At 41.6% G+C, this 21390-nt stretch overlaps 1 non-coding gene across 1 annotated transcript; it reads left to right on the plus strand.

Annotated features, from left to right (window-relative positions):
* Positions 1 to 10719: 10719 nt before the first annotated feature.
* Trnak-cuu (transfer RNA lysine (anticodon CUU)) lies at positions 10720 to 10792 on the plus strand. The gene has a single exon. It is a non-coding gene; the product is annotated as a tRNA-Lys (tRNA).
* The last annotated feature ends 10598 nt before the right edge of the window (positions 10793 to 21390 follow it).

The following is a 21390-nucleotide window of genomic DNA, read 5'->3' on the forward strand; positions in this document are numbered from 1 at the left end:
AATAACTATGAGAGGCCATCCTTTTGGTAATAAAGAGGGCAATGGAATTCCAGATTGCAGAGGGCCCATAGCTTGAATAACCTTGTTGATGGCCCTGAGATCTGTCACCATTCTCCATTTACCTGATTTTTTCTTAACCACAAATACAGGAGAATTCCAAGGGCTGGTAGATTCTTCTATATGTCCAGCATCTAGTTGCTCTTGTACCAGCTGTTCTAAAGCCTGTAGCTTTTCCTCAGCTAAAGGCCATTGCTTTGTCCATATTGGTTTCTCAGTCAACCATTTTAGAGGCAAGGCTGTTGGTATTTCTGAAGGGACATCAATTGCTTGTTCCTGCACAGCCCTAATGGCCGGTTTTGTCCTTTTGTAATAACTTTTAATATTCCTTTCAGAAATATGGGCTCTAGAAGTAGCAGGAATGTTAATTTGAGTATTCCATTGTTGTAATAGGTCACGACCCCATAAATTCATTGCAATATTGGCTACATAAGGCCTTAATTTTCCTATTTGTCCCTCAGGCCCTATACATTCAACCCATCTCGTGCTCTGCCTTACTCGACATAGGGTTCCAATTCCCAGGAGCTGAACATTTACATTCTGAAGAGGCCAATATGGATGCCAAGATTCTGGGGGTAATGATACTTACATCAGCACCTGTGTCCAGTAGGCCAGTAATAAAAATGCCATTTACACACACTCTCAGCTTAGGTCTTTGATCATTTATAGAAGTTTGCCAAAACACACGTAACTCATCTTTCTGATTACTATTGCTTGTAACAGCAGGCATGTGGCTTTCTAATTGTCCTGATGAGGCATGTTCTCTGCAGAAACTGGGAATGTCTGAACCATGTTTGCCATGGGGGCCTGAGAGGCCCCCCCTCTCACGTTTCCCATCTGTATCAGGTTGCCTTGTCTATCTCTTGTAGACCTGCATTCATTCGTCCAGTGTCTGCCCTTCCCACATCTTCTACATAAACCTGAAGGCTGATTCCTTCTATTCCTGTTATTTCTAGAAGACACATTATTATTATTTCTGAAAACCCGTTGTTTACAATTCCTTTTCATATGACCCATTTTGCCACAATTAAAACATTTGGTATTCTGGTGTCTCCTTTTACCATTGGAAATTGCTTCTTCTACCCATGCTTCAGTGCCATAGTCAAATGTGACAACATCTAGTGTATGCAAGACCCATTCTTCCAAGGACGCTGATCTGAACATTAAAGGCCTCAAGATCCTTTTGCATTCCACATTAGCATTTTCGTAAGCTAAAGACTCAATTATTATACGTCTTGCTTCTGGGTCAGGTATCCCCATTTGTACAGCCTTAGTTAATCTTTGTAAAAAGTCACTAAAGGGTTCTCTCTGACCCTGTTTAACTGTGACAAATGATTCCATTCTCTGTCCTGGGTCTTGTACTCTGTCCCAAGCCCTTAAGGCTGCTGTAGTACACATGGAGAGTATGTTTTCATCCAAATTAGCTTGTTCCTGAGGGTCTGAAAAGAGCCCTTCACCTAGAATTTTATCTAGGGAAACGTCAATTCCCTTCGCCTTTTCCTGCTGTTCTAAAAGTCTAGCCTCTTGCCTGAATAAGCATTTCCATTTTAATTGCGGTCCACTCTCAAGGACCGCGGAGCTCAGCTGGAGCCAGTCCAAGGGGGTTGCTTTGCTTGTTGTGGCCCAAGATTTTAGCATCTCTTTAACAAAAGGGGAGTGCATCCCAAAAGACATGATGGCCTGTTTAATTTCTTTGAGATCATTCATACGGACAGGCTCCCATGTATCTTCCTTGATGACCCTAGGGTTTCTGGAACCAACCACCTTTTCTGTTGTTATTACAGGAAAGGCATGTAGAGCTGTAGGTAGAGCTTTGTGAAAATTTTCCCGGAGGGATTTATCCACAGATGTAGTTAAAATTTGCCTTTCTACCCTTTGCTCTTCTTCATCAGAATTTAGAAATTCCTCAATCTTTTCAATTCTATTCACCATTGCTTTTTGTAATGTCTGAATCTCCTGCCCAGAATTATGTTCTAAAGCCTTCATTGAGGATTCTAGAGTATGAAATTTGTCCAGTAGAGATAACTTGTCATCTTTGGACATAATTTTTATGGCATAAACCGTGCCTTCTTGTATTGACAATCTTTCCGCCAATCTGTCATAAGCTTTAGACAAAATTCGATTGTCACATTCAGCAGTTTTGATTCTCTCAGTTAACGTTTCAGTTCCTACAGAAAGGGACTGCTGAAACTTACGATCTAATTCAGCTGTTCCTTCTTCCATAGTAATGAATTTCTCCTTAACATCAGAAAGGGACTGCTGAAACTTACGATCTAATTCAGCTGTTCCTTCTTCCATAGTAATGAATTTCTCCTTAACATCAGAAAGGGACTGCTGAAACTTACGATCTAATTCAGCTGTTCCTTCTTCCATAGTAATGAATTTCTCCTTAACATCAACCTGTACTTTTTCTAGATTTTGCTCAGTTAACCAAGTCATGTTAAACAAAGATTTGTTTTCTTCCTGGAGAACTTCAAACTGATTCTTGAGAAGATTGTTGTCGCTCTCAATAGTTTTCAAACGTTCAACCTCTGCCTTAAGAGATTTGATCATTTTCCTATTATCAAACCAAATAGTGCTAAGGAAAATTAAGAATCCCAGGAATATCCATATATGTGGTGTGGTAGACACCTCTTGTAAGATCTCCCAAATGGTGCACTCAAAAGAACTATTGAAATAGGCTGCAGTCACGTTCTCAGACATTATTTAGAAAAGAAAAAGTTCTCTTACCTGTAATAACTGGTTCCTGCCAGTGGTGGCAAAAGAGTCCAGTTGAATCCACGTGTCCTAAATCTGAAATAAAACGACTCAAAAACAAAATTGAAACAGACACCAGGCTGATAAGAATTTTTTGCCGGGGCTCTCAGGCCGCTGTCACGTGACCTGAGCGCTGGCGGCGGTCGGAGGGGGAGCAGCAGACAAAGGCAGCACGCGCGCCGGCGGGCGGGCACGGGAAATCTGGCCGGGGCGGCTCGGAACAGAGGCTTAGGCGCTGTTAAAAAGGCTCTGTCGATATCAAACTCACTGCTTGATACTCTAACAAACAGCAGGGAAAATCGAGTTGCGCAGAATCTCAGCTGTTTCAGCGCGCGCCCAGAGAGACTGCTCAGAATCTCAACTTCTTCCGCGAGCGCCCAGAGAGACGGCCGCTGCGACCTGGGGTGCAAGAGACTCCGATTCGGGGCCGGTTCTCGGCAAAGCCCCACGGGGCAGGCGCCAGATGTTCCCGCACAAAGTAAGGCAATGCAGATATCAAAGAATATTTACCAGTTTATTGTTAAACTTACTGAACCAAAGTTCCAGCGTAGCACAGGTAGCGAGGAACAAAAAAGGGGCGAGCCGCCTCTCCGCGCACCCTTTATTGGCAGGGATTCGCCTGAGGCAAACCCCGCCCTCTAAAGGGAGCTGATTTAACCCCTTCACTTGGGCTATAAAACTCATGAACACACTCACCCACACACAGGATAAACATGTACATATGATGCCCACTAGTGTGTGACATGCACACATATGATGAATGCACCGAACTCCATAATATCAGTAAAGTAGGGAATCCATGATGCCAGGTGGAGTCTGGCAAAGACCCCACACACCCAGCAAACCGCCAAATACCAGTATGGTACTGATGTCTGACTCCCATCCTGTAAGGAAATCTGCCGTCCTGTAACTGGGCTATTTTTGGTTCCTTCATCTTCACAAACTTGGTTAAAATGTTAGGGTTGTCAAACTGGGAGTTAGGGTCCAGCATGTAGATCAGCTGTCCCAGGTCAGGTGATTTGGCTACAATTTGGGTGAGAAATTGTACCAGGGAATTCTGGTACACCCTCTCCTCTTCTTCTCCCTGTCCTCATCATCACGCTTGTGGGTGGGCCTGGAGCACAAAGAAGGTAAAATGGAATAAGCCTCCTCCTTAGTGGAAAACCTTGTCAATCCTTAATTTGACCTGTCTCTCTGAGGGAATGCAGCACATTTTTTCCTACTAGGTCTCCTCATTCATTGGTTCACTCATTTTTCCAATGAATGATTGAATTCATCCATTCTTCCTTGTCTCTATCTCTTCTTTCTTCCCTTCTTCCATTTCCCCCTTGATTGTAGAAATTTGAGCAGCAGGGCTGCATCCCCATGGGGCCGCCTTGTAAGGTTATGCTCCGAAATAACAACACAAAACTATTCATTTCAACACTGCCTGCCCCATTATTTTCAGCCTCTTAACCCATGTCTAATAATGTATGTTGCAGCACGAGGTGCGCTTAGAGGAAAGATTTAGCATGTCTGACCTGGTGGCTGGCTGTATCGCCATCTGCCTCAGAGTGCAGAGCTACCATTTCTGCCCATGGGAGAGGTGCATGGCATCTCTAAGCTCAATTCCTATTCCTCCCAGCATTCTCTTATGTTTGTTCCACCCACCTATGTTCTAACCTTTCAGGCCAAACACTTTCTTTATTTAATTAACCAATGACCTATACTCCATCATTACTCCTATTTCTGTTTAAACAAGAACGGAATCTTTAACTTTCACATAGCAAAATTACATATAACAAAACAGTTATCAAGCAAGAATTACAGTTACAATATTTATATCTATTTTATCTTTTATCATAACAATGGAAAACTATAACTATCTCTCTCTTCTTCAACTCCATCAGAGACTCCAGAATAATACAGTATTACCTAAGCAAACAAAAAGTAAGCCATTTTCAAACTCTAGAAATGACAGAGACATCTCGCTGCCTGGACAGTCACCCAAAGTTCCTCTGTACCGTTGGTGTTACCATCCTCAGCCTACAGGCCCATAGTTTCCAGCAGACATTTCCATGAAGCAGGAAATTTCAAAGGCAGTCACTATCTGCTTGTCTTGAAGAATGTTTTGCTGACCCTTTCCTGAATCAGGAATACGAAAAGATCATCTCACCTTTAGGCAAGTTCAGTAGTCCTCTCTCTGAGTGTTTTCTGTGTACAGTTTATGCAACATCCCAGGCAAGAACAGTTTCTTCCCCAAATGGCTATCAAACTCCATAAGGATCCTCTGTGATGCCCATCTTCTTCCTGAAGTAGATATGTGCTGCCAAGAGTAGAGTGTCCTACTGTCATGAAAAACCCTAAGGTGCTAAAACATTAAATACCCTATTTTGTAGTCTAGAGAGATATGAATAATGCCTATCTAACTGAAATATATATATATATATATATATATATATATATATATATATATATATATATATATATATGTAGCTAGAAAATCTAACTAACATGACTACAAACTTGACTATTATTAATGATTATCCATTAATAACCTATATACATTATATTTTTAAATGAACTACACAATCACAATACCTTAATTAAGATCAAAAATGCATATACATATAACAAAATTGACGTAAAATCTCTATCAGTAAAGCAAAATCTATACTAATGCAAATATTCATATCTATATCACATCCCACTTTAAATATAAAAGAACATTTATAAGCCATATTTGAGAACGTGGGTGCAGTTTTTTCTCTCCAAAATGCTTCCTGCTGAATGGTGGCATCATTATTGATTTATCTCAGTTGGCAGTTGAGCGAAGCAATTTTTTAAAGGTGTTCACAGCAACCTTTAAGTAGGGCGTGGTCCATCCTACCATATTAGTATAGAGGCATCCACAGACTATCACCCTCTGTGAAAACAAAATAGAAACTCCTTTCCAAAGCATCATGTCCTTAGATCCAAATTTCAAAGTCAAGGCATTTTCAAAATATCTATGTTGGATTATTTCAGCAGCTTTTATAAAGAAACATCTTTTAGCAGCCATTGCTACTGCCTCAAAATTCACATGATTCAAAAAGAGCATAATAGCATACAATATCAAAATTCGCTGTGAATTTTCCATCTTTGTGCGCTTCAATTTAACCTCTTTTGTTTATATTCTTTTTTATTTTTTGCCTTTTGAGACAGGTTCTCTGAATCTTTGACCTGGAATAACTCTGTATACCTGTCTGTCCTTGAAGTCTCAGAGATCTGCCTCTCTCTGCCTTTCAGGCATTGTGATTAAAGGTGTATGCTACTACACATTGAACTCACAAAGATCTGTTTGTCTCTGCCTTTAAGGCACTGGGATTAAAGGCGTGTGCTACCTCACCTTGAAGGTACAGAGGTCAATCTCCCTCTGCCTCCCATGTGTTGGGTTTACAGGTGTGTACTACCACACCCAACAACTCTCTTCCTTTTTTTAACTTTAAGAACTTCAAATTTTAGCCTGCACATATTTTTAACACACTGTAAATCATTTAAAAATTTTCTTTGTCTTTGAATCTCTCTTTACTCTATATCTCTCTCTGTTTTTCTGACCACATGAGTCTTTCATTTACCAAGCAATCTCAGTAGGACTAAAGCCGTGGCTTTGCTGGCCAGATGTAACCCATTCCTTAGCTTGTGGCTGAGGTACCGAACAGAGCCTCATTCAGTGCCACAAGTCTACAGTGTTTCAAGGTCCTTGCTTCAGAGACTGCAACAGACAACACTCAAGCCCTCTTTCTGTAGCTGGCCCTCCTTCCTCAAACAGTCAGAGTTTGCCCAGGCAGGATGGCCCAGAAAGCCGGCATTTTAAAACAACACAGTTTTTTTTCCTGCTACTGTTGAAAACATACAAGCATTCAGTTGGCTTTTATCAACACCATTTAAATGTTTTGTTGCAGGACCTCTTAAGGGCTGCAGGGTTTGCAGCTGAAGCTGAGTCAGCAAGCCTCTTTTAGATGAGAGCCCTTGCTTTCTTCTAGCAAGCAGAGCAGACCGAGAAATCGCTGCTACCAAGAAAACATGCTTTACTCTTTCCCAAGCTTTCTCAGGCTTTCTTTGGATTCAGTTGTCCACAAGGCTGCAAGCCATTCTGTAGTTATTTGAGCAGCGAGGCTGTGTCCCCAGCACCATGGCCGCATGAAGGTTATGCCTGAAATAAATACACAAACACTGTATTCTTTCAAACACTGCTGGCCCATTAGATTCAGCATTTTAACCCATTTCTAATAATCAGTGTAGTATAACGAGGTGCACTTACCAGGAAAAATTCAGCATGTCTGACATGGTGGCGGGCTGCATCGACATCTGCCTCAGAGAACAGAGCTATGGCATCTGCCGGGGAGAGGGGAGCATGGCTTCTCTGAGCTCACTACCTCTTCCTCCCGGCATTCTATTTTGTTTACTCCACCTACCTATGTTCTAACCTATCAGCTGAAGCGGATTCTTTCTTTAATTAATCAATAAATTTCTTCTGTCACTTTATCCTTTCAACAGCTTGCCCATATAAATCTCCCATGTTTCTTCTGTTGTATAATCTTTCATTTGTAAAGAACTTGCACTCTCAGGGGAGGATTTTTCTGACATCTCTGTGGATGGAGATCATATGAGGAAGATCAGATGAGCAACCATGACAACTCTAATGCTGTAGAGTTAGGTGGACCAGAGATTGATGGCTGACATTCCTGTGCTATGCATCAGATGCCCCTGAACTCTGGCCCTGTTGACAGACAGGCAGACATCAAATTGGTCACACATACTTAACTCATTCGGGTTCACAGATACTGTAAATGGAGTTTTAATTCTTATCCTAAACTAATAAAAAAACCAAGATTAGGAGAAGAGAAGAGCCTGAAGTAAGGCCTCAAAATGGGTTATTTTGCAAAGGAAAGGTTACCTGCCTCCATGTATGCTGTCTCCCCTTCTTAGTCAAATCCATCCTTCCAGTGTCTAGCTAACAGCTAACCATAGGATTGAACCCAACTGCCTTTGATTTCTGAAATAAGTGCTGTCCCCTTAAGGTCTCATAACAGCACAGGAAGGTTTGTAAGACTGTCCCAGCAACAATTTAAAGCAATTCTAGGACACCAAAGATGCAGCAAATTTGGTTTATTGGTAATATAGATCGTTCCGATGGGACAAAATAATGTAGCATTAAAAAAAAAAAAAAAACAGATTGGTGTACTCACGATGAATTTATGTGATATGGCACACACAGGCTTCTAGTTCTAAACACTTCATGCTCGGTGGGGTTTGGAGATTGTCTTGACCCTGAAACTAGCTGGAGGCTATGGGGCCTTGAAAGGACAAGACTTAATATTTCAGGACATCCTTGTACTTGGTCCCCACTGTTTACTGATTTCCTTACAGAGAATGAGCAGCCATCTACTCCTGCTGCCATGCCTTCCCCACATGAACAGAGAGAAGACCCTATACACACAGGTCGCTTGTATCACATGTGAAGGCATAAGTCACAAACAAACTCCCACAGCAGTTTAGAATTGTGATTAATAGAATGATTAGTTCTTGAAAGGGGAAAAACTTAGAGATCACAATCCCTTACTGTAGTAATATGGACGGTGGCAGGGTTGCGTCCCCAAATCCCCAGCCGCCTGGCTCGGCTAGCTTATGCCCCAAATAATTACACGGACACTGTATTCTTTTAAACACTGCTCTGGCCCTTTTCTAATCATCTGTGTAGCGCCCCTAGGTGCGCTTACCGGGAAGATTCTAGCCTAAGTCCATCCTGGGTTGGAGCTTCATAGCGTGCGTCTTCCCTGGAGCAGGTAGCATGGCGTCTCTCCTGTGTCTGCTCCGGAGAGCAGAGCTGCGGAGTCTGACCTCACTTCCTCTTCCTCCTGGCATTCTGTTCTGTCTACTCCTCCCACCTATCTTCTAAACAATGAAATGGGCTGAGGCAGTTCCTTTATTGCTTAGCCAATGAAATCAACAGATTGATATATGACACTCCCACATCACTTCCACTTTTTCTGTTTAAACAAAAAAAGGAAGGCTTTAACCTTAACATAGCAAAATTACATATAACAAAACAGTTATCAAGTAAAAATTACATCAGAAACATTCATACATATAACAAAATTAACCGTAAATCTCTATCAATAAAGCAAAATCTATACTAATGCAAATTATTCATGTCTATATCATATCCCCCTTTAAATGTAAAAGAACATTTATAAACTATATTTGGGAACATGGGTGCAGTTTTTTCTCTCCAAACTGCTTCCTGCTGAATGGGGGCGCTGTTAATCAGATCATTTAGGGTGTAACCTGTGTGCCAGGTTTATCTCAGTTGGCAGTTGAGTGACGTAATTTTTTGAGGGCGTTCACAGGAACATTTCAGGAGGTCGTGGTCTATCATACCAAATCGGGATAGAAGAAATCCAAAGGGTCTGGTCCTCTGTGAAAACAAAAGAAGACTCTCTCCAAAGCATCATATCCTTAGACCCAAATTCTGATATCATACCCTCATGATATCCGTTCTGGTTCCACTGGGCAGCCCATATAATGAAATGTCTCTCTGTACTTAGCTCCTTCACAGTCAAAAATTTTAAAGAAAACACAATAATACAAAGAATCCAGACTCTCTGTGAATTTTTCATCTTTACGCGGCTTATTTTTACTCTATCACTTTACTTTATTCTGTCTCTTTAAAGACTTTATCTTTTTTTTTTTTAAAAACCATTAACTTTATTCTCTATATTCTTTTTCTTCTCTCTCCCAAGCCTACGTACATTCATCCAACAGTGTGACTCGTTTAGTGGTCTGAATCTGTCCTATTGTGAATCTGCAATTTTTTACTATCCAGGAGCACTTTTGATTTGCGCCTTTAAATCACTAGGCGCTTAAGAATCTAAGCTGTGACATTCCTACGTTAACTTTTTGCTTTTTGAGCGCACATCTGTAGACCAGGCTGTCTTTGAACTCTCAGAGATCCGCCTGTCTCTGCCTCCCAGGCATTGGGATTAAAGGTGTTTGCTACTACACCTTGAACTCACAGAGATCTGTTTGTCTCTGCCTTCTAGGCACTGGGATTAAAGGCGTGTGCTACCACACCTTGAAGTCACAGAGGTCTATCTCCCTCTGCCTCCCAAGTGTTGGGATTAAAGGTGTGTACACACAACAACTCTCTTCCTTTTTTTTTGTTTTTTGCTTTAAGAACTTCAACTTTCAGCTTGCATATATTTTAACACACTTTAAACCACTCAGAAATTTTCTCTGTCTTTGAATCTCTCTTTAACTGTATATCTCTTTTTTTCTGACCACGTGAGTCTTTAATTTGCCAAGCAATCTCAGTAGGACTAAAGGCATGGCTTTGCCAGCTAGATCCAGTCCATTCCTTAGCTTTCCAGCCTCATGGCAGATATACAGGCTGCAGCCATGTTTATAGCCACACCTCTATGGCGGTTCAAGGTCCCTGCCAGCCAGCAAGCTACAACAGACAACACTCAAATCCTCTCTCGGTAGCTGGCCCTCCTGCCTCAAACAGTCAGAGTTTGCCCTGGCAGGATGGCCCAGAAAGCCGGCATTTTTAAACAGCGCAGCTTTTTTCCTGCTACGGCTGAAAACCGAAAAACATGCGTTCAGCTTTTCGTCAACACTGTTTAAGTGTTTCGTGGCAGGACCTCTTAATGAGCTGCAGGCTTTGCAGCTGAAGCTGAGTCAGGAAGCCTCTCTTAGATGAGGTGCTTGCTTGCCTCTAGCAAGTAGAGCAGACCCAAGAAATTGCCGTAAGAAACATGCTTTACTCTATTCTTTTCTAAGCTTTCTCAGGCTTTATGTGGACTCAGTTAGCCACACGTCTGGGCGTCATTTGTAGTAATATGGACGGCGGCAGGGTTGCGTCCCCAAATCCCCAGCCGCCTGGCCCGGCTAGCTCAGTCGGTAGAGCATGGGACTCTTAATCCCAGGGTCGTGGGTTCGAGCCCCACGTTGGGCGCCATTTGTAGTAATATGGACGGCGGCAGGGTTGCGTCCCCAAATTCCCAGCCGCCTGGCTCGGCTAGCTTATGCCCCAAATAATTACATGGACACGGTATTCTTTTAAACACTGCTCTGGCCCATTTCTAATCATCTGTGTAGCGCCCCTAGGTGCGCATACCGGGAAGATTCTAGCCTAAGTCCATCCTGGGTTGGAGCTTCATAGCGTGCGTCTTCCCTGGAGCAGGTAGCATGGCGTCTCTCCTGCGTCTGCTCCGGAGAGCAGAGCTGCGGAGTCTGACCTCACTTCCTCTTCCTCCTGGCATTCTGTTCTGTCTACTCCTCCCACCTATCTTCTAACCAATGAAATGGGCCGAGGCAGTTCCATTATTGCTTAGCCAATGAAATCAACAGATTGATATATGACACTCCCACATCACCTTACATAAGCCCTCTGCAGGATCAGAAAAGGAGCCTAGTAGCAGGAAGGGAAGCTCAAGCAAGAGATCAAGCTGAAGGTAGAAGTTGCTTTTTAAAAGAGAGAGAGACCACAACTCAATGGGCTGGTATCTCAGTGGCTATTCAGGAAACATCACAGAGAAAGGATCTGCTTCATGCATGAGAGTCACCGATGAGAGTCACCCTTTAAGAAAAAAACCCATCAAAACTCCCAATAACATCATCAGCATTCAACAACATGTCTATGATTTCTTTGCCTTGCCTTTGATTGTGCAGTAAATGATGCTGATAGTTAATCTGTGCAATTAATGCAAATTTCCTTGTAACTGACTAGACAGAATTGACAGGTTATCTTAAACACAGCAGGGAGTCACTCTACGATGGAACTGGTTCATCATCACCTGTGTGACAGTGACATAATTAAGATCTTTCCTTTGTCTATAAATCTCATTATGTTCAACATGATATGTTGTCATACAGATTTCTTAGGGTTTTGTCCCACTGGTGGTTTCCTTGGTATGTTACATAATTTTTGCCAGATCCAATCAGTTTTGCCATGCACTCTCAGCTCCATGTCATTGTGTTCCCCTCATGTTCCAGTCCAGGCATTTTAGACCTCTTGTAACTGTTGTAAGAGTATCTCATGTTCCACCTAAATGATTTAGGGTTTTATTTAGGCTTGGTTTTATCTTCCATCACTGAGTTCATTGACTTTCCTTGGGCGTAATTCCTGGGACACTGAACCTAACTCCTGGGGGATTCCTCCAGTTATTTCTCCTTTCTTAGATAGTTTACACTCTCACTATTACTGTGAGAGTGTTTCTGTAGCAAATATTCTTCTCAAGATGAGAAGAAATTTCAATGTTACAATCCATTTGTTATTGTGATTTACATACACACACACAAACACACACAAGTTAATGCACATACACTAATGTTATCTCAATTAATGGGGCCATTCTGGGGATGTCAAGATCGATATCTCTCGAGTGGTTCTCAGAAGGCCATAGGGTGACCCTCTCTAGGTACTTAAGCAGGGAGGAGAAGTTGACCGCTCTGTGACATGTCCCTAGGAACTATGTGTGCCTTGTCCCATAGTCAGACTGATGACTGACTATCTTGAAAACCACCATGGAACTTTTGTTTGGCAAATGATGGAGATCAAGTCAGGGTCAAAATCAGAAAACTAGATGGAGCTTCCAAGCTCCAGTGGAAGAGCAGATGGATGGAGAAAAAGAACAAGGATGTCAGGAATATAAGGGCTTGGTCCACACTATGAGACACTGTGCCTGAACTAAGGGGATTTCAACTAATCCAGTGACCTGGGAATGAAAGAACATGGGATCAAACTGGAAGCTCTGAATGTGGCTGACAATTGGGGCAGACGGAGAAGCCAAAGATAATGGCACTTGCAATTGTCTGCATATCATACACTGGCTTTTTGTGATCATATTTTTTGTGGATGCATACCTTGCTAAATCTAGATGGATAAAGGGGGGCTTGGACTTCCCACAGCTCAAAGTACCCTGCCCTCTATTTGGACTGGTGTTTGAGTGGAGAGGTTTATTTGCAGAGCAAGAAGAATGTGGGAGGAGGAAGAGAAGTGGAAAGTTTGATAATTATTATTATGAAGTAATGGAAAAATCAATAGAAAATAACCAATCAGGACATTGGAGCTAGGAAAAAAAAACATTCATGTGAGTTGTTGACTCAAACCAAAAATTATTTTACAGAAAAAAAAAACACATAAAGGCGTTGCGTTTTTGGAAAATATGACTCAAGTAATTGGGAAGAAGATTGGGGTTTTTATTTTGGGTCTTCATGGGGCTGTATGAGCAGCATTTTAGGACCTGTATGCTGGATATTTCTGGGGGTTAGTAGGGAAGAAACCTGGCTAGGAGGAGTTTTATGACATAAGTAGAGCCTTGATGATGTCACAAAGCTTTGGTTGGGGGTGGCAACTCTGTTCCACATGAAGCACTAGTCTTCTGTGAAGGTGGGCTTACTATCTTCACGGTGGCTGAGGAGGTCAGTTCAGCTCTTGGGCTCCACAACTGTTCAACCGAATTTCCAGAAGTTGGAATCTAGAGAGCCAAGATATTTTCTTTTGGTAAATATGTTTAGGAAGCAACTAGGACCACTGTAGTGAAAGAAAGGTTTCTTTCAAATCTGCTCTGGGTCCAAAATTTATGTCGTTAACAGCTCCTATATTTGATAGCTGGGGGACGATTAATGTCAGGTATTCTCCACACTCTATCTTTGCTAAAAATGTCCAATTCCTCAGTCCACTTAAATGGCAAAGATCCTCTTTGTCCATATGTGTTTTAAGAGATAATTATTTCTAATAGGTGCTGTTGCACAGATTAAGGTTTCTTTCTTTTGGCAGTTTGACTCACAGTACTCACTTCTCTAATGAAGATACAGAATATCTTTATGTAATCAACCTGCATCTGGATCAGGAGACACAATAGAGAGAGCCAGTGGACTGGAGTGCCATGACCTTGGGCAGGTGGTTATAGATCAGCCAACTAACCAGTAGCTTGAGTGGTAAGGAGAGGAGTGGCTGTTCTTTGAATTCTTTGCCATCTGTTCAGATATTTCTTTCTCACTTTAGGTATAGGCATAGCTTCCTCTCTCATTGATATAGTAAGTCAGGAAGTAGGTTTCTCAGTAGAGGTCAATTGCATTTTGCAGCAGGAATATGTCTCTGATACACATATACTGAGCTGTAGACAAGAGTTTGATAATTTTCCTATTAATTTCTTAAGAACATATTACATTTAGGTATCCAAATCTATTCATCCCTGCCTTTTTCACCTGCTCCAAAGTTATTCCTAAAAAGAGCCTTGACCTCACATGCTCACCTTCTTATCCTTGCAGGCACTTATGGTGGAGGAAACCACTTTGTGTCTGATTTAAACTGAAGAGTTCTTCCTATGCAGAGATTGGCAGCTATGAAGCCCAAGCACAGAAACAGAGCCAAGAGACAGAGGAACAGGAGTGCTGTGGCCTATCTCAGAAAGTCTCCCGCCATGATGAAGATGCCTCTTAGTATGAGTTGCATGCCACATCTCCAGAAGAAGAATGGGCCATCGCTCCAGAAGCAAAAACTTAGTAAGCCTTTTGAGGCCCTGGAGAATATTGTTGGCCGCAGAATTTCTCATGGCTGGAAGGAAGCCAATGAACCAGTCACCCATTGGAAAGCCATCATTCTAGATCAACTGCCAACATATCCCTCTCTCTATTTGTTGAAATATGATGGGATTGATTGTGTCTATGGCTTGGAGCTTCATAGTGATGAAAGGATTTTAAACCTGAAGATCCTGCCTAATAATGTGCCATTTCCTCAGGTGACAGACACTCATCTCTCAAACACCATAGTTGGCAGAGCAGTGAAACATACATTCATGGGCACAAATGGCTCTAAGAATGACTGGAACGGGATGGTCCTAGAAGAGGTGCCAATCATGAAGACCTGGTTTTATATTACCTACAAGAAAGATCCGGTCTTGTACATTTACCACCTCCTGGATGACTACCTGGAAGGCAACCTCCACATCATGCCAGGCTCTAAGGAAGAGTGGAGTGGTGTGGTCCCAGATGAGGTGCAGACCATAACGACCTGTTTCTACATTGTCAACGAGAATGATCCGGTCCTGTACCTTTACCACCATCATGATGATTCCATTGAAGGCAACCTCCACATCACGCCTGAATGTCCTCCAGGAGAGGTGACTTTGGAATTAGGCAGGGATTCCTTGGAGGGCAATAGAGTGCAGTACAACAAAAAAGATGGAACCCAAGAGATAGGTAAAATTATTTGCCACGTTCCCAACAAACCTTCTGTGTATTTCATCAAGTTTGATAATGACTTCCATATCTATGTCTATGATTTGGTGAAGATCTGTTAAAGTGAAATTCTCAAATTTTGAGGGGCAGACTTAATTCTCTCTTTGGGAATGTGTTTTTTCAGAGATACCTCAGGTCTTCTATGAATCCTGGTATCTTTTCCAATGGATTATTCTTTCTCAAAGAATAAAAATTTGTTAACATGTTGTGTTATTTGGTCAATGATGGATTGTGTTTGGTGGATGGGGCATCACAGAAATACATGCCTCAAAACAAAGCAGGATTTATGGTCTTTTCCCCTTGGAGAGTAAAGGACTGGGGATGCGTGGTGTGGTAAAGGACAAGATGGCTGTCAAGGAAGCAGTGGAGAGGGGACAAAAAGTTGTATGATCTCGGGGCGGTATGAAGCTTGAGGGAAAACCATGTCAAATGGAAAGATGTGACCGATATCAGCGTGAGGTATTGGGACTTAAGAGGATAAAGAGTAGATTAATCAGGAAGGGACACAAATGTATACTCAAAATCAGAGAAAATTAGGTTTCATTTGATGAATGGTTTAATTCGTACTGGCTGTAAGTCAAAGGATGTTTGATCTCCACTAGAGCATGTTGCTTAGTGAAAAGTGTCTCCGCTCAGTTGCTCTTCTCCAGTAAGTTGGACATCAAGCTACCTACTTAGTTTTGACAGAATTCTGTCTGCCACCTACTTTGTCATGCCTGGATTCGGTATGCCTTGAACTCTCATAGGTCTTATCCATGCCATCCAACCCTTGTCAGTTCATTTAAATAATTGCCCTGCCATATCTGGAAAACAGTGTTCCCTTTCATTGATCATGTTCTGTAGGACTTGGGCTATAAAACTCATGAACACACTCACCCACACACAGGATAAACATGTACATATGATGCGCACTAGTGTGTGACATGCACACATATGATGAATGCACAGAACTCCATAATATCAGTAAAGTAGGGAATCCATGATGCTAGGTGGAGTCTGGCAAAGACCCCACACACCCATCAAACTGCCAAATACCAGTATGGTACTGATGTCTGACTCCCATCCTGTAAGGAACCTGCCGTCCTGTAACTGGGCTATTTTTGGTTCCTTCATCTTCACAAACTTGGTTAAAATGTTAGGGTTGTCAAATTCGGAGTTAGGGTCCAGCATGTAGATCAGCTGTCCCAGGTCAGGTGATTTGGCTACAATTTGGGTGAGAAATTGTACCAGGGAATTCTGGTACACCCTCTCCTCTTCTTCTCCCTGTCCTCATCATCACTCTTGTGGGTGGGCCTGGAGAAAAAAGAAGGTAAAATGGAATAAGCCTCCTCCTTAGTGGAAAACCTTGTCAATCCTTAATTTGACCTGTCTCTCTGAGGGAATGTAGCACATTTTTTCCTACTAGGTCTCCTCATTCATTGGTTCACTCATTTTTCCAATGAATGATTGAATTCATCCATTCTTCCTTGTCTCTCTCTCTTCTTTCTTCCCTTCTTCCATGTCCCCCTTGATTGTAGAAATTTGAGCAGCAGGGCTGCATCCCCATGGGGCCGCCTTGTAAGGTTATGCTCCGAAATAACAACACAAAACTATTCATTTCAACACTGCCTGCCCCATTATTTTCAGCCTCTTAACCCATGTCTAATAATGTATGTTGCAGCACGAGGTGCGCTTAGAAGGAAAGATTTAGCATGTCTGACCTGGTGGCTGGCTGTATCGCCATCTGCCTCAGAGTGCAGAGCTACCATTTCTGCCCATGGGAGAGGTGCATGGCATCTCTAAGCTCAATTCCTATTCCTCCCAGCATTCTCTTATGTTTATTCCACCCACCTATGTTTTAACCTTTCAGGCCAAACAGTTTCTTTATTTAATTAACCAATGACCTATACTCCATCATTACTCCTATTTCTGTTTAAACAAGAACGGAATCTTTAACTTTAACATAGCAAAATTACATATAACAAAACAGTTATCAAGCAAGAATTACAGTTACAATATTTATATCTATTTTACCTTTTATCATAACAATGGAAAACTATAGCTATCTATCTATTCTTCAACTCCATCAGAGACTCCAGAATAATACAGTATTACCTAAGCAAACAAAAAGTAAGCCATTTTCAAACTCTAGAAATGACAGAGACATCTCGCTGCCTGGACAGTCACCCAAAGTTCCTCTGTACCGTTGGTGTTACCATCCTCAACCTACAGGCCCATAGTTTCCAGCAGACATTTCCATGAAGCAGGAAATTTCAAAGGCAGTCACTATCTGCTTGTCTTGAAGAATGTTTTGCTGACACTTTCCTGAATCAGGAACACGAAAAGATCATCTCGCCTTTAGGCAAGTTCAGTAGTCCTCTCTCTGAGTGTTTTCTGTGTACAGTTTATGCAACAATCCAGGCAAGAGCAGTTTCTTCCCCAAATGGCTATCAAACTCCATAAGGATCCTTTTTGATGCCCATCTTCTTCCTGAAGTAGATATGTGCTGCCAAGAGTAGAGTGTCTCACTGTCATGAAAAACCCTAAGGTACTAAAACATTAAATACCCTATTTCGTAGTCTAGAGAGATATGAATAATGCCTATCTAACTGAAATATATATATATATATATATATATATATATATGTAGCTAGAAAATCTAACTAACATGACTACAAACTTGACTATTATTAATGATTATCCATTAATAACCTATATACATTATATTTTTAAATGAACTACACAATCACAATACCTTAATGAAGATCAAAAATGCATATACATGTAACAAAATTGACCTAAAATCTCTATCAGTAAAGCAAAATCTATACTAATGCAAATATTCATATCTATATCACATCCCACTTTAAATGTAAAAGAATGTTCATAAGCCATATTTGAGAACGTGGGTGCAGTTTTTTCTCTCCAAAATGCTTCCTGCTGAATGGTGGCATCATTATTGATTTATCTCAGTTGGCAGTTGAGTGAAGCAATTTTTTAAAGGTGTTCACAGCAACCTTTAAGTAGGGCGTGGTCCATCCTACCATATTAGTATAGAGGCATCCACAGACTATCACCCTCTGTGAAAACAAAATAGAAACTCCTTTCCAAAGCATCATGTCCTTAGATCCAAATTTCAAAGTCAAGGCATTTTCAAAATATCTATGTTGGATTATTTCAGCAGCCTTTATAAAGAAACATCTTTTAACAGCTATTGCTACTGCCTCAAAATTCACAAGATTCAAAAAGAGCATAATAGCATACAATATCAAAATTCGCTGTGAATTTTCCATCTTTGTGCGCTTCAATTTAACCTCTATTTTGTTTATTTTTCCGTTTTATTTTTTGCCTTTTGAGTCAGGTTCTCTGTATCTTTGACCTGGAATAACTCTGTATACCTGTCTGTCCTTGTAGTCTCAGAGATCTGCCTCTCTCTGCCTTTCAGGCATTGTGATTAAAGGTGTATGCTACTACACTTTGAACTCACAATTATCTGTTTGTCTCTGCCTTCAAGGCACTGGGATTAAAGGCATGTGCTACCTCACCTTGAAGGTACAGAGGTCAATCTCCCTCTGCCTCCCATGTGTTGGGTTTACAGGTGTGTACGACCACACACAACAACTCTCTTCCTTTTTTTAACTTTAAGAACTTCAAATTTTAGCCTGCACATATTTTTAACACACTGTAAATCATTTAAAAATTTTCTTTGTCTTTGAATCTCTCTTTACTCTATTTCTCTCTCTGTTTTTCTGACCACATGAGTCTTTCATTTACCAAGCAATCTCAGTAGGACTAAAGCCGTGGCTTTGCTGGCCAGATGTAGCCCATTCCTTAGCTTTCTGCCATTCCAACCTTGTGGCTGAGGTACCGAACAGAGCCGCATTCAGTGCCACAAGTCTACAGTGTTTCAAGGTCCTTGCCATCAAAGAGGCTGCAACAGACAACACTCAAGCCCTCTTTCTGTAGCTGGCCCTCCTTCCTCAAATAGTCAGAGTTTGCCCAGGCAGGATGGCCCAGAAAGCCGGCATTTTAAAACAACACAGTTTTTTTTCCTGCTACTGCTGAAAACATACAAGCATTCTGTTGGCTTTTATCAACACCATTTAAATGTTTTGTGGCAGGACCTCTTAAGGGCTGCAGGGTTTTGGAGCTGAAGCTGAGTCAGCAAGCCTCTTTTAGATGAGAGCCCTTGCTTTCTTCTAGCAAGCAGAGCAGATCGAGAAATCGCTGCTACCAAGAAAACATGCTTTACTCTTTCCCAAGCTTTCTCAGGCTTTCAGTGGATTCAGTTGTCCACAAGGCTGCAAGCCATTCTGTAGTTATTTGAGCAGCGAGGCTGTGTCCCCAGACCCACGGCCGCATGAAAGTTATGCCTGAAATAAATACACAAAAACTGTATTCTTTTAAACACTGCTGGCCCATTAGATTCAGCATTTTAACCCATTTCTAATAATCAGTGTAGTATAATGAGGTGCACTTACCAGGAAAAATTCAGCATGTCTGACATGGTGGCTGGCTGCATGGACATCTGCCTCAGAGAGCAGAGCTATGGCATCTGCCGGGGAGAGGGGAGCATGGCTTCTCTGAGCACACTACCTCTTCCTCCCGGCATTCTATTTTGTTTACTCCACCTACCTATGTTCTAACCTATCAGCTGAATAGGATTCTTTCTTTAATTAATCAAAAAACTTCTTCTGTCACTTTATCCTTTCAACAGCTTGCCCATATAAATCTCCGATGTGTCTTCTGTTGTATAATCTTTCATTTGTAAAGAACTTGCACTCTCAGGGGAGGATTTTTCTGACATCTCTGTGGATGGAGATCATATGAGGAAGATCAGATGAGCAACCATGACAACTCTAATGCTGTAGAGTTAGGTGGACCAGAGATTGATGGCTGACATCCCTGTGCTATGCATCAGATGCCCCTGAACTCTGGCCCTGTTGACAGACAGGCAGACATCAAGTTGGTCACACATACTTAACTCATTCAGGTTCACAGATACTGTAAATGGAGTTTTAATTCTTCTCATAAACTAATAAAGAAACCAAGATTAGGAGAAGAGAAGAGCCTGAAGTAAGGCCTCAAAATGGGTCATTTTGCAAAGGAAAGGTTACCTGCCTCCATGTATGCTGTCTCCCTTTCTTAGTCAAATCCATCCTTCCAGTGTCTAGCTAACAGCTAACCATAGGATTGAACCCAACTGCCTTTGATTTCTGAAATAAGTGCTGTCCCCTTAAGGTCTCATAACAGCACAGGAAGGTTTGTAAGACTGTCCCAGCAACAATTTAAAGCAATTCTAGGACACCAAAGATGCAGCAAATTTGGTTTATTGGTAATATAGATCGTTCTGATGGGAAAAAATGATGTAGCATTAAAAAAAAAACAGATTGGTGTACTCACGATGAATACGTTATATGGCACACACAGGCTTCTGGTTCTGAATACTTCATGCTCGGTGGGTTTTGGAGATTGTCGTGACCCTGAAACTAGCTGGAGGCTTTGGGGCCTTGAAAGGACAAGACTTAATATTTCAGGACATCCTTGTACTTGGTCCCCACTGTTTACTGATTTCCTTACAGAGAATGAGCAGCCATCTACTCCTGCTGCCATGCCTTCCCCACATGAACAGAGAGAAGACCCTATACACACAGGTCGCTTGTATCACATGTGAAGGCATAAGTCACAAACAAACTCCCACAGCAGTTTAGAATTGTGATTAATAGAATGATTAGTTCTTGAAAGGGGAAAAACTTAGAGATCACAATCCCTTACAAAAGCCCTCTGCAGGATCAGAAAAGGAGCCTAGTAGCCGGAAGGGAAGCTCAAGCAAGAGATCAAGCTGAAGGTAGAAGTTGATTTTTAAAAGAGAGAGAGACCACAACTCAATGGGCTGGTATCTCAGTGGCTATTCAGGAAACATCACAGAGAAAGGATCTGCTTCATGCATGAGAGTCACCGATGATTTCCCTTTAAGAAAAAAACCCATCAAAACTCCCAATAACATCATCAGCATTCAACAACATGTCTATGATTTCTTTGCCTTGCTTTTGATTGTGCAGTAAATGATGCTGATAGTTAATCTGTGCAATTAATGCAAATTTCCTTGTAACTGACTAGACAGAATTGACAGGTTATCTTAAACACAGCAGGGAGTCACTCTATGATGGAACTGGTTCATCATCACCTGTGTGACAGTGACATAATTAAGATCTTTCCTTTGTCTATAAATCTCATTATGTTCAACATGATATGTTGTCATACAGATTTCTTAGGGTTTTGTCCCACTGGTGGTTTCCTTGGTATGCTTACATAATTTTTGCCAGATCC

Source organism: Microtus pennsylvanicus, chromosome Y, assembly GCF_037038515.1.
Source record: "Microtus pennsylvanicus isolate mMicPen1 chromosome Y, mMicPen1.hap1, whole genome shotgun sequence".
NCBI lineage: Eukaryota > Metazoa > Chordata > Mammalia > Rodentia > Cricetidae > Microtus > Microtus pennsylvanicus.